Below are 13965 nucleotides of genomic sequence, written 5' to 3' on the forward strand. Positions count from 1 at the left end.
AAGATTTGCCCAGTGGAATTCTACTTCCCATTGAACTGCAGTACCCATATGGGGGGCAGCCACCGCCAGTTTCCGCACCCGCTTTCTGTTTCCTCTTTTCCCTCATGTCTTCTCCCCTAGCTCCCCCGCTTTCCCTTCATCTCATCCTGCTACTTTTTCTTTGCTTGCAATCACACAGCTAGTTGCTGGCCACCGTTAGTCCTTTAGAGAGTGTTCTACCATCAGGGACAATCTGATTCCTAGTCCTCCTGTCTACGATGCTTTCCTCTTTCCCCATGTTTCCCTCTCGGATGAGAGACAGTCAGAAAAATTAAGAGCAATTTGGGAGTGCCATAGGAGGCCGTAGAGAGGAGTATTAAGCAATCCGGCTCTGACCTGAAGTTCAAAACCTGCTTTTGACCTTTACTAACTGTGGAATCCTGACCAGTTTATTTTGTTAAAGATTTTATTTATTTATTTTTAGAGAGAGGGGAAAGGAGGGAGAAAGGGAAGGAGAGAAACATCAACATGTGGTTGCCTCTCATACCCCCTCACTGGGGACCTGGCCTGCAACCCAGGCATGTGTCCTGACTGGGAATCGAACCTGTGTCCCTTTGGTTCATAGGCCTGTGCTCAATTCACTGAGCTACACCAGCCAGGGTCTGAGAAGATTATTTAAACATTTTGAGCTTGTGGTTAAGTGAAGACAAAGGGAGAATTTACTTTATTAGTTTTTTGTAAAAATTAGAAAAGATAATGCATGCATGTCAAGGCCTTACACAGTGGTTAGACATTAGTTACTAGGAGCTACTTTTTAATGTTCAGAGGAACAGAATATGTGTTTGTCTGCCACACCATATCTACTCACTGTGTATAAAGCAGAGAGCATTTTATTCTTGAACAAAACTGCACATTCCAAACACGTGCTTTCAGAGCTGTGGGCAAGACCCTCCTACTGTGTGAGGTTCTGTTTGGGTGAATGGCCCTTTGGGTAAATGCTCTACTCGCCTATCTGCTCCCTTCTCTATTCTGAGAAACTCAGTAGATTGAGAACCAAAGAGAACCAGGTAGGGAGGGAGACGCTTCTAAACCCGAAGCTGACATGTGCTTGTTAGTTGCTGTGATTACCAGGAGTCATTGCGGCCAATCCCTTATCTAACGCAGAATCCCACAGACCACCCTACCAATAGACAGATGCACTTGGTAGTTTGCTTGAACTTGAGCACTCCAGGCTGGAGAAAGCATGCAGCAGGGAGTATAATGGTGAGGAGAGGACTGGGAATGGGGAGTACAGAGAGAAGGGCAGGTGCCAGGGGCTACATGCTCGATAAACGATGGAGTGACTGAATGATAAATATGGTTATTCAGTATTAGGCTGCCGACCACAGGCCAGGTCCTGTGCTGCGCTGTGAGACATAGATAAATGAGAAGTGGTCCTTGTCTAGTGAGAGACAGAAATGTAAACAGACATTAATTGCAAAGCACTGTAGTGTGGAATCCACTGCTTAATGGGTTGCTCAGCCTCTGCGTTTGGACTGTGTGGCTTTGAATCCTAGTTTTATCACCTTCTGAGTGAACGTGGTCCTGCTAACTAACCTGTTTGTGCCTCAGTTTCTTCCTGTGTTAAATGAGGACAGTGACGGCATCTTTCTTCCTCGTAGGGCAGGAGTGAGGACTGAATGTGGCGTTACCCGTGAAGCAGGTAGACCCCTGCCTGGCACAGACTAAGTGCTATACGTGTGTTGACAACTGTTATTATTACCACCGCGAAGGTCCCTGTGTGCTGTCTGGGCACAGAGGGAAGAGCAGGTGGCTCCTTCTGGAGGGTCTGGGAGGTTTATGGAGGAGGTAACATTTGAACAGAGCCTCGAACTCATTGTTTGCCAGGCAGAAATGGGGCAGGGGTAGGTGCCCGGGAGGAGACCCCGCCCAGAGACGATGTCTCACCCACGGACCAGGACTCCTGGCAGAGAATGGGGTGACTGGCAACCTACCAGTGGGATCTTTACATATTTTTTCTTTCAACGATGCAATAAAGGGGAAATTATCAGTGTACGTATGGAGAAAACACATTCTGATTGTGTTTTGTTCTGCTATTGTCCCGAAAGCCTGCGAGTGCGTGTAGATGTGGAAGGTGGCCCCCGTAAGCTGAAGAAAGCTGTTTCCACATGTACGAGAGTATATGGAAACACCTGCGTGGGTACACATGGCGCTTTCCGGGCACTGAGACAATCGTCCTTTGTGGCTGGTGTGTATAACTCGTCCTGCTCCTGGTCTTGCAAAATTCACGCTGGTACAGATGGGAGTGATCACAGACTTTGAGACCACAGAGATGACATGATCCAACAGCCTTGTTTCATAGCCGATGAGCCTGAGGCCAGAGAGTGGCTTGACCACGGGGATGAGAATTTGGGGGTTGTTGCAGGCTGAGTGTGTATCCCCAAAACCCATGTGTTGGAATCCTGACCTCAGTACCTGAAATGTGACTGTATTTGGAGACAGGGTCTTTAAGACAGCAGTCAAGTTTAAAGGAAGCCATTGGAGTGAACCCTAATTCCACCACGCTGGTGTCTGTAAAGAGAGAGGTGGGACACAGACACCTGTGGAGGGAAGACCACAAGAAAGCAAGAGGAAGGAGGTCCGCTAAAAGCCAAGTGCAGAGGTCCCAGGAGAACTCAACCTTCTGATACCTTGATCTTGGGTGTCTAGCCCCCAGAATTGTTGGAAAGTAGATTTTTGTTGTTTAAGTCGCTCAGTCTGTGGCAGGTTGTTATGGTGACCATGGCAAGTGCGCTGCCAGGCGGGAGTTCTCTGCAGCCCTCAGGTGCGGAGGGAAGGCTGGGGCGCGCACTCCGCGCAGGGCGAGGCCTTGAGCACCACGGTCCTTCACCTCTTGCCTGCTCTTGGAATGAACGTTATCCCAGGCTGCACCCACACATTTACAGCTTCACCCGATGCCCTGGTGTGCACCCAGAAGAGTCAGAGGAAGTATTCCCAAGGTCAGCTTGATGGAATGTCGATACCAAGGGCATTTTGTAACTTACGGCGATGATGATGACTCAGTGCGGGTAGGGGACTATCAGTAAATGTTACTGTTTATTTGCGTGTCTTGACTGCAGTCTTATTGCAGGTGAAGGCCATAATAACGCACGCACTGTTGTATCCTTTGCCCTTGATAAAAAAACATTCTCATTAGACAATGAGAGGAACAATTATCAGCAATAATCCAAACAAACAGTGCCCCTGTTGTGGACTCAGAGCAGTGGTTCCTCGTCAGCTCCCCATGGCCATGCTGCCCTCTGGCGGTGAGAGGCCTGTGGGCCCTCCTTCACAGTCTGATGTTGCCTGTGTCTTAACACATGTTTCTTCTCGTTTCCTGCGGATTTTCTCGACAGCTGTCCAAACCCAGGGGAGAGAACCACTCAGGTCCAAGTCTTTGCAAAATATTACAAGGGGCAAAAATTGTCTCCGAGTTTCTCCTGCTATGCCAGCAGCCTGGTATTTCCCCTCCTCTGGATAAAATCTTGACTTGCATTCACCAAATTAACATCGCTCTCCCTCCCCCAAATCCTTTTTATTGGGAGAGAACTCACAGCTTAGAAATTGCTTCTGAAACTACTCCTGCACTTCGTTCTCAAAGATCTTTTTGGAGTAGGCTGGTCTAGAATATCAACCTCATTCGACAAAAGTTTATTGCATGTTGTTTGAGCTCATGCTAGGAAGTAGGGATATGAAGGTAGAAGGACCAGGGTCAGCGTAATCCACTAGGTACAGAAGGCCAATGCCAAGAGTCTGCAGGAGTTTTAGGGACTGTCGAAAGCTCAGAAATAACAGAAGTACACCCCATGAATCACCGAAGTCGTAATTAGCAAAAGCTTGCCGCACGCACCAAAAAAGACAATTTGCAAACCAGAGCCCTCACACCGGGAACATGGTGTGAGGCTCTGGGGTATGTTGTTATAAAGTAGCTTATCTAGTGAGAAAGCAGTGACTGTTTATCCTTAAAGCAGTGATTGGTTAAGGATTATAATTTTCCTAAATGGTAGGGAATTGGTAAGTGCTTACCTCATGGCAACCTTGGAAGTAGTTTAAGTTTTGCTGATGATTTTCAGAGGCATAAGCAAGCAATGACCCAGGTCAAGTCAGCCTTGCAAAATTAGCTAAGTTAAGCTTTGCTTGTGTGACTAAACTGGTTTTGTCTGCTCAGGGAATTTTCAAGGCTGGCCTCTGTTTTTTAATGAGACTCATGAAAATACTTTCTTTTAAAATCAGAAGAAGAAATGAACTTCTAGGTGGGGGAAAATGTTTTACTCCATAATATTAATATATTCATCTTTATGCCAATGTATTTGTGTGCCGCAGCAAAAGTGGTTCTAAGAGGGAAGTTTGTAGAAACAACTGCCTACCTCAATAAACAAGAAAAGTCTCAAGTACACAGTCTAACTTTACACCTCAAGGAACTGGACACAGAGAAAACAGAGCCCAGAGTCCGTACGAGGAAGAAAACACCAAAGATTAGAGCAGAAATAGAAGAAATAGGGACCACAAAGACAACAGAGGTCCCTGACACTGAGGGCTGGTTCTTCGAAAAGATAAAACTGACATTACAACTGATAGCACAGAAACACAAAGGACCGTAACAGACTGCGATGAACAATTATATGTCAACAAGCTGGGCAACATAGAAGAAATGAGTAAATGTCTAGAAACATACAACTTGCAAAGGCAGAATCATGATGAAATAAAAAGTCCGAACAGACCAATAACCAGTGAGGAGACTACCTCTCAACACACAAGAAGCCCAGACCAGAGGTCTTTGCTGGTGAGTGCAAACAAATGTCTGCGGAAGAGTTAATACCAAGAGTTAATACCAAGAGTTAATCTTCCTCAAATTCTACACAATTAGAAGAGGAGGAAAAGCTTCCAAACTCATGTTGTGAAGCCAGAGTCACCGACGCCAAATCCAGACAAGGATGCCACACGAAAAGAATATCAGGCCAATGCTTTTGTTGAACATAAATGCAAAAACACTCAATAAAACATTAGCAAACCTAATTTGACAATACACTAAAATGATCATATGCCATGATCAAGGGGATTTATTCCAGGAGAGTATAGTTCGACACCCACAGATCAGTCAGTGTGATGCACTAAATTAGCAAAATGAGAGATAAGGATCGTATGATAAGAGAATGTAGAAAAAACATTTCACAAAATTCAATATCGAAAATGGGTATAGAGAGAACATACCTCACCAAAAGAGAGGTCCTGTGTGACAGGCCCACAGCTAGCATGATGCTCAAAGGTGGCTCAATTTTGCCACTTTTTCCCAACAAAATAATAGCAATGCTGGCCTGAGCAATTAGGTGAGAAAAAAGAAAATGCACCCAAATTGGAGAGGAAGAAGAAAAACTGTCACTCTTTGTAGATGGCATCATTTTATGTATACATACATATTATAATATACCTGTATTTAAATTGTGATAAGCACGTGTAGTAATACATTTGCCATTCAAACCATTGTGCTTACACAACTCATTGCTGTTCCTACATTCATAATGCTGAGCAACCATTACCACGATCTATTTCCAAGGTTTTCATCACCCCAAATAGAAACTCTGCCGTCATTAAACAGTAACTTCCCATTCTTCCCTGCCCCAGCCTCTGGTAACCTTGACTCTGCTTTCTTTCTGTACGAGTTTACCTGTTCTAGGCATTCCATATAAGTAGAATCACACAATATTTGGCCTTGTGTGTCTGGCTTATTTTACTCATATTTTCAAGGTTCATCCATGTTTCAGTGTATAACTTCATTCAAATTTATGGCTGAATAACATTTGAACTATATGTATATACCACATTTTATTTACCCAACTTTCTTTTGATGGGCAGACATTTGAGCTGCTTCCACCATTTGGCCATCGTATTTGATGCTGCAGCGAACGTTTTCACACAAACATCTGCTTTGACCCCCACGTTAGATTACTCTGGGTGTATTCCCGGGAGCTGTACTGCTGGGCCATAAGGTAACTCTATGTTAGCTCTTCAAAGAACTGTTTTCCCAGCACTGTACCATTTTACATTCGCAACACCTATGATTTCCCATGTTTTTCTTTGATTGTAGCCATTGTAGTAACAAAGTGGTTTGCCATCACGGTTTTGGTTTGCATTTCCCTCGTGGCTATAGGTTTTGGGCATCTTTTCATGCACATATTAGCCATTTGTATAACTTCTGTGGACAAATATCTATCCAAGTTCTTTGTTAATTTTTAATTGGGTCACTTGTATTTTTGTCATTGTAGGAGTTCTTTTTATTCTGGATATTAAATGGGTCACATGAAAATGATCCGAATTTCATGGATTCTATTTTCTTTTTTTTCATTCTGGAATGTAAATCTCTTTTTAATCAAAGTATAGTTGACATACAACTATTATATTTCAGGTGTACAACATAGTGATTTGACACTTAAATAGCTTACAAAGTGATCACCCTGATAAGTCTAGTAACCATCTATCACCACAGGAAGTTATTGCGATACTGTGTATTTCCTAGGCTGTAACTTATATCCCTGTGACTTATTCACGTGATAAGTGTGTACCTCTTAATCCCCTTCACCTTTCTGCCTATCCCCTCACTGCCCAACTCTCTACCAATTATCAGGGGTTTTTTTGTATCTATTTTTTTTGTTTGTTCGTTAGTTTAGTTTTTCAGGTTCCACATATAAGTGAAATGATACAATATTTGTCTTTCTCTGACCTATTTCACTTAGCATAATACCCTCTAGGTCTATCCATGTTGTCGCAAATGGAAGATGTTATGCTTTTTCTTGCTGAGCAATAGTTCCCTGCGTGTGTGGGGGTGTGCATGTGGGGGGGTGTGCATGTGTGTGTAACTACTTCTTCATTCACTCATCCACTGATGGGCACCTGGGTTGCTTCCATATCACAGCTATTGTAAATAACGCCACAGTGAACACCAGGGTGCACGTATCTCTGTGAATTAGTGTTTTGTTTTCCTTGGACAAGTGCCCAGAAGTGGAATTGCTGGATCCTGATTGTCTCTGGTTACCGCCTTTGCTTTAAAGTCTATTTTGTCCGGTATCAGTTTGCTTTCCCTACTTTTATTTTTTTGTTTCCATTCTCATAAAACATCTTTTCCAGCTCTTGACTTCCAGTCTGTGTCTTTCGATCTGAAGTGAGTCTCACGTAGACAGCAGATGTACGGGTCTTGTTTTCTTCGTTTCTTTTTAATTCTAAAGATGCATTTATGCAGCATCATGATCAGACTGTTACATTTAGCAGTCAACAGCCTGGATGCAAAATGTCTAATGAAAACTCTTCATTGGAACGCTCTCACTTTCCACAGAACAGAAACTACAACAACCTGTCACACGATCAGTCACAAGTACAGTCTTCGGGTTTTTCTGCCCACTCACATGAGTATTGTCTGCAATGTGTCTTCTTTGTGGCAGCGAGGCCGGCCACCGCTGTGCTTGGCTGAGTTCACAGATCTGTGGGCACCTGTAGCTTCCCTGTCACTTCTCTGGCTCTCCTCTCCTGCTAAGCTTTGTTTCCTGGCAGCAGTTAAAACCCTCTGCCACTGCCATAGCTGCTGCCCCTGCTGGAACTGCCACAGCCACCCGGGTTTCACGGTTTGGCGAAGTGTTGGCCTCCATCACCATAGGGGCCAGAGCTTCTGCCTCCAAAGTCTCCTCCTTTCATGGGTCCAAAATTTGAAGATTGATTGTTCTCATTGCCAAAATCACTGTAGCTTCCGCCACCTCCAAAGCTGCTTCCATCATTACCAAGTCCATTCTAGCCATCCGACTGCCACCATATCCACCACCCCCATGGCTGCCACCAAAGCCACCTCGGCCGCTGAAACTTCCTCCATGGCCAAAGTTGTCATTCCCACCAAAACCACCTCCATGACCACCTCCGAAGATTCCAGAACCATTTTGACCTCTAGCTGGATGAAGCATTAGCCATCTCTTCCTTAGATAGGGCTTTCCTTATGTCACAGTTGTGGCCGTTCACAGTGCGGTGTTTTTGAGTGACAATCTTGTCAACAGGGTCACGGTCATCAGAGGTCACAGAATGAAAGCCTCTCTCTTTGCCACTGCCTCGGTCAGCCGTGATTTTAATCACTTCAATTTTCCCATACTGTTCAAAATGACCTCTCAGGCGATGCTCTTCAGTGTCTTCTTAATACCACCGACAATCTTTTTCACAGGTAAGTGGCACCAGGTCTTCGAGAATCATTTCTTGAGACAGCCTTTTCTGATTCCACAACTCTTCCATCCACCTACGTGGCCTTGTATGCGTGGCTGTGTCCACGTCCCCCACAGTGACGTAGGTGGCAAACCCAGCATCTCTGGAGTGCTCGGTGTTTGGATCTCTCATCAGCAAAGAGTCTGTGAGCATCGCCCATTGTTCAGAATGGCCTCTCAGACATTCACTGATTGTTTCAAAGCTCAAACCTCTGACGAAGGGCCCCCGAACTGCTCCCCCTCTTTGGGACTCTGACTTAGACACACGACTGAGGGATGGGGGACTTCAAAGATGCCCACTCAGCGGTGTCCACTGGTGGAGAGGTGTTACCTAACAAATGTATCTCAAGGGTCTTGTTTTCTTATCTGTTCAGCCACCCTTTGGTTTTTGAAATGGAGCACTTAGTCCATTTATATTTAAAGCAATTATTGACAGGTGTGTACTTACTGCCATTTTAGTTGTTTGCACACTAGCTTTCTAAGTGATTGGTCTACTACCTTTACTATATGTTGGCCTTTCCTAACGAGTTCTTTCTCTTTCATATATTTTCTTATGTCTAGTTTTGACTTTTTCTTTTACACTTAAAGAATTCCCTTTAACATTTCTTGCCATGCTGGTTTAGTGGTGATCAACTCCTTTAGCTTTTGCTTGTCTGAGAAAATCTTGATCTCTCCAATTCCGAATAATAACCTTGCTGGGAAGAGTATTCTTGGTTGTAGGTTTCTGCCTTTCACCATGTGAAATACACTGTGCCACTCCCTTCTGGCCTGCAATGTTTCTATTGAAAAATCAGCTGAGAGTCTTGCAGGCATGGTCTTGCATGTAACTAGGTGGTTTTCTCTTGTTGCTTTTAAGATTCTCTCTTCATACTTAACTTTTAACATTTTAATTATCACGAGTCTTGATGTGGCTCTCTTTGCGTTCCTCTTATTTGGAGCTCTGTGTGCCTCCCAGACTTGGATGTCTGTTTCCCTGACCAGGTTAGGGAAGTTTTCACCATTATTTCTTCATATAGGCTTTCTGTCTCTGTCTCTTCCCCTTCTAGGACCACTGTGGTGCAGATGTTGCTATGCTTCATGTTGTCCCAAAGGTCTCTAAAACTACCCTCATTCTTTTTTCTTTGTGATCTTTCAATTGGGTAATTTCCCCTCTCCCATCTTTCAGATTACGGATTCATTCCTCTGCATCTGATTTGTTGCTGATTCCCTTTAGTATATTAACTTTCATTTCAGTTGTTATATTCTTTAGTTCTGATAGGTTCCTTTGCACAATTGTTATCTCCTTGTTGAAGTTCTCACTGAGTTTATCCACTTGCCTGAAAAGTTGGACGAGCATTTTCGTGACTATTACTTTGAACTCTTTGTCTAGGTGACAGCTTATCTCCATTTTGTTTCTTTTTCTAAGGTTTTTTGTTTGTTTGGAACATACTTTTTTGTCTCCTAATTTTTGCCTCTTTGTTTCTGTGTATTAGGTAAGTCAGCTGTATTACCTGGTCTTGAAAAAGTGACTTCATTGATAAGGTGTCCATGGGGCCCAGTGGTAGAATCTCATTTGTCACCAGAGCCAGGTGCTCCAGAGGGGTTCCCTGAGTGGACCAGTGTGCCCTCCTGTTCTGATTGGGCCACAGCTGCCACGGACATGCTGGCGGGCGAGGCTGGTCCCTGGCCTGGCTGGCTGTGAGGCGTGGCCACAACTGTTCCGGGTGTGCTGGTGTGCAGGGCAGGTCTTTGGTGTGGCAGGCTGTGAGGCCCCGTGTCCACTGTTGCAGACACACTGCTGTGTGCTGGTGTCCACTGAGGTCACCCCCCAGGTTTGGCAGGACAAAAGCCACTTTGGAGGGGCTCCAGCCTGGGTGGGTATTCAGGGAAATGCCAGGGTGGGGTGAACAGGGTTAGCAAGGTTAATGCAGAATGTCACAAGTGGCCCCTGTGTCAGACCAGTGAGGTGGAAGAGTAAAGAAAGGGTAAGAAAATGACACCCACAACCATTTCTGATTCTGGAGGAAGTTCCAACAGATCCCTGTCCCTCCAGCACACAGCCTAAAATTAGTCAGTGCATCAGCAGCACTTGTGACCCAGGTGCTTTTTGAACTGCGGCTTCTGTGAGGGCACTCAGAAAGAGTGCAGGCTCGGGTTCCTGCAGCCCGCTGGGTTTCCAAGCCAGTTGTTACAGGAGCTCCTCTTCCTGGTACAGACCCCTCCCTCTTCAAGGGAGGACCTTGCCATTGTGATGTCCCTTCCACCTGTGGGTCACCACGTGGGGAGTGGGGAGTAGGGTGGGTCCTGACTAGGCTGAGTCTCTGCCCTCCCACCTGTCTCAGTGTGGCTTTTCTTCATATCCGTAGTTGTAGAAACTGTTCTGCTAGTCGTCAGGTTGTTCTAAGAGGTAGCTGTTCTGTTCGTAGTTGTAGTTTTGGTGCTAAGGACAGGAGGTGAGCTCAGAATCTTTCCACTCTGCCATCCTGAACCCAAAGCCAGCAGGCTTGCTCCTGAAGGCCAATTTAGCTTGTCTGTGAAATGCCATTCTTTGCGATTCCTGCACTGCCCCCCGAGACAGAAGTGTTTCCATATTGCCGAGTCACTGCCCCCTCATGGATTCGGTTTTCTTAGAAGCACTTCAATCTCTCCTTTAAAAAAAAAAAAATCTCCATTAGTTCAGAAGACCACTACCTCTCACTTGGTTAATACAGTGACATCTCAACTTGTTTCCTGTGTTTGTTCCTGCTCTCCTCTAGCCTGTACTCTACAAACACGTGGCCCCAGCTTCCACGAGCACAGATCTGTTATGTCACTCACCTGCTTTAAATCTTTCAGTGCCTCTCGTTGTTCAGAATAAAATGTAACTCAATAACGCAGCTGTAAAAATGCTTTCTGATTGGCCCAACTTTTCCTTTGACTCTCCCCTGATGCTCTCCTCCCCAAACCCGTGCTTCAGCCACCCAGAACAACTGCAGGTCCCAGAACAGAACGCAGTCTCACTTGGCTCCAGGCCTGGGGTGTTTTTCCCACCTGCCTTAGATGCTCTTCCTGTTCCTTTACCACTTGCTAACTCGTACCATGCCTTAAGGTCTTAGCTTATATAACAGTAACTTCTGAAACTCTTCCTCATCCTTGTTAAGACTGAGTTAGGTGCCCCTCTTTTGTGCTGCCCCTGTTCTCAGTACAGAATCTCGGGCATAGCTGCCTGCTGACTTGTCTGTCCCCACTGCGGGTCTATTACCCTGAGGACAGGGAGTGTGTATTGTGCATCGGTGTATTTCTTGGGACCAGCACAGTCCCTGGGCAAAGTGGATGCTCAATAAATATTTGTAGTGTAAGTTATCTCTATGTTCAATTTGTTTATATATATTTCTACACCACAGAATTGCGATGCATGACCACAACGAAAGCAATGCAGTGCAATGCTTAGGAGAAAATGGTGCCACTCGAGGACGTGGTAAGAAATGCCCAGAACTATAACGCTATCCTCTCCCCACACCCAGGAATCGGATGGGATAAACAGTCATTAGGAACGTAGTACCTCTGCCGGCTTCTTAATCATTGTCCATAGTTTTGTGGTAGTTGGAGCAAGTCACAGGAACTGGAGTTTTGTTTTGGACATTTCGCTGTGGGCGGGGGGAGGGGGGCTGGAGTCATGTACAAACTTGTTTTTCATACCTGGCAGGCCTGGCGAGCTCTGGTCGATCCACTGCAAGAAGAGAGAGAACGAGGAACCAGGCTTTGTGTGGGACAACAGCTCAGTTGCGGCAGTTTTCAACGTGCAGTTTGCGGTGTTTGGGCTTTCTCTCCTGGTAGGAAAAAATGAGTTCTTGCTATTTCACTTCTTTTCTGTTCATCCTGTTACCAACATTTCCCCCCTTACATTTTCCTTTTTTAGACCCCCAACCCTCTGTTTCCAGACCCTCAACTTTAACCTCAGTTAAAGGAGACCAGGTATCCCTTACAAATTCAGAGTGCCGTAAGTGCACCCAGTTCACAAAAACTGGATGTATTAACATGTGCTCCAAAGTAGACAAAGATACGTAATCAACATGTAAATGTACGTGCGTGTTGCTGAACAGATGAGATATCTAGCACCACACACCCATTAGATCTCTGGGACAAACTGACTTGGGAGAGCAGGCCTTTTGCTTGCGGCTGAGACCCCGAGCCTGGGTTGCCCTACAGCTGCATTCTCTTCGGCTGTGGAATGCGGCCCCCGCCCCGGGGCTTGTGACTGTGCGGTATAGACTTTCTACTTGTATTATGCGCTGCTTTCATATCCTCCCTTGTTAAATGCCCTTATTCCAGCGATTTTCAACCTTCTTCATCTCATGGCTCGCATAAACTAAGTACTAAAATTCTGTGGCACACCAAAAAATCTATTGTATTGTTTGCAATCTGACAAAAAAAGTAGATGTAATTTTGATTTATTCATACTGGACAGCTATTGTTGTGTTGGCTTTTGTCATTTCTGTATTTGACAATTTAAGGGAAAAGAGGTCAGTGCCTCTGACTAAATAGGTACTGCATGTTTTAAAATTTTCTTGTGCCCTGGCCAGGTGGCTCAGTTGGTTGGAACATCTTTTACACTAAAAAGTTGGTTTCAATTCCTGGTCAGGGCACATACCTAGGTTGTGGGTTTGATCCCCTGTCAGGGCACGTACAGGAGGCAATCGATCTCTCTCTCTCTCTCCCTCTCGCGCTCTCTCTCCTTTTAAAATCAATAAACATATCCTTTGATAAGGATTAAAAATTTTTTTTTTGCTGCACACCGGTTGAAAAATCTCTACTTTATTCAATAGAAGGAGAATTAAGTTGTTAAATTACTTTAGATGGAGAATTTAAATCCGTGATAGTGAGGATATTAGGACTAAAACTAGAGTTTAGGACCAGCAAAGAGCCTTCCTTGTGAAATCTAAAGAATGTCCCTAATCTGCTTTGCTATTTTAGGAAAGAGTAGCAACTAGTGACTCTTGTGGCACAGAACTGAGGTTACGGAACCCCCAAGAGGCGACCGTGTTTGCTGCTGGTAGAATTACCTAAAGGTCTGTGTTAACGACCTGCCCAATGATAACTACCGAAGACCACAAGAGCTTGTCAGAGCCCGGATAACGTTGTGAGACCAGCAGACTGGAAGGAGCGCGGGCGCAGCACCTCGCTGGACTCTCTTTTCCATGATGGAATGTTGTTCTGCCACTAGAGGGAGTAGTGATTCCACAGCACAGACAATGGACCGCCCTTTCATCCGCTAGAGGGCAGTGACGGCCACACTCTCAACTTGGAGACATCCCTGCGCCCTCAGAATCCTCTCCTGATTCCAGCCTTGGTCAAACGCCACACCTGCTGGGTCCTAAAGCCACGTTGGACGCCTGGGCTGGAATACTAGAAGGTGAAAAACTTGTGAGAACCCAGATAAACCCTGTTGTCAGTCCTCATTGTACATGATTATCAACTCATATTCCTTGCTCATGAAGTTTGTTAACTTTTAACAGGTGATTGGGACTGGCTATTTTTAGAGGATTGCCTAGTAACCAAAGCTGCAGGAGACAGTTTCTATCAGAGATCTATCTTTGCTACCCCCTGACTTTCATATATTTTCATATCAGCCTTATTACTATTCAGTTTGCTTCACTTTTATCAAGGGTTTAGCCTTGTTTTAAATGGGAGGATAAGTAAAAAGTAGACATTTGTAAAACTGGAATCCCAGTATATATATATTGGACTCCATATATAT

The 13965-nt window shown here is 44.9% G+C and overlaps 1 long non-coding RNA gene across 1 annotated transcript; it reads left to right on the top strand.

The window, feature by feature from the left end:
• Positions 1-4666: 4666 nt before the first annotated feature.
• On the top strand, positions 4667-12041 carry LOC123479451 (uncharacterized). Its single transcript, XR_006655066.2, has 3 exons — positions 4667-4801; positions 11612-11685; positions 11914-12041. It is a non-coding gene; the product is annotated as an uncharacterized lncRNA (long non-coding RNA).
• Positions 12042-13965: the final 1924 nt, after the last annotated feature.

Source organism: Desmodus rotundus, chromosome 7, assembly GCF_022682495.2.
Source record: "Desmodus rotundus isolate HL8 chromosome 7, HLdesRot8A.1, whole genome shotgun sequence".
NCBI lineage: Eukaryota > Metazoa > Chordata > Mammalia > Chiroptera > Phyllostomidae > Desmodus > Desmodus rotundus.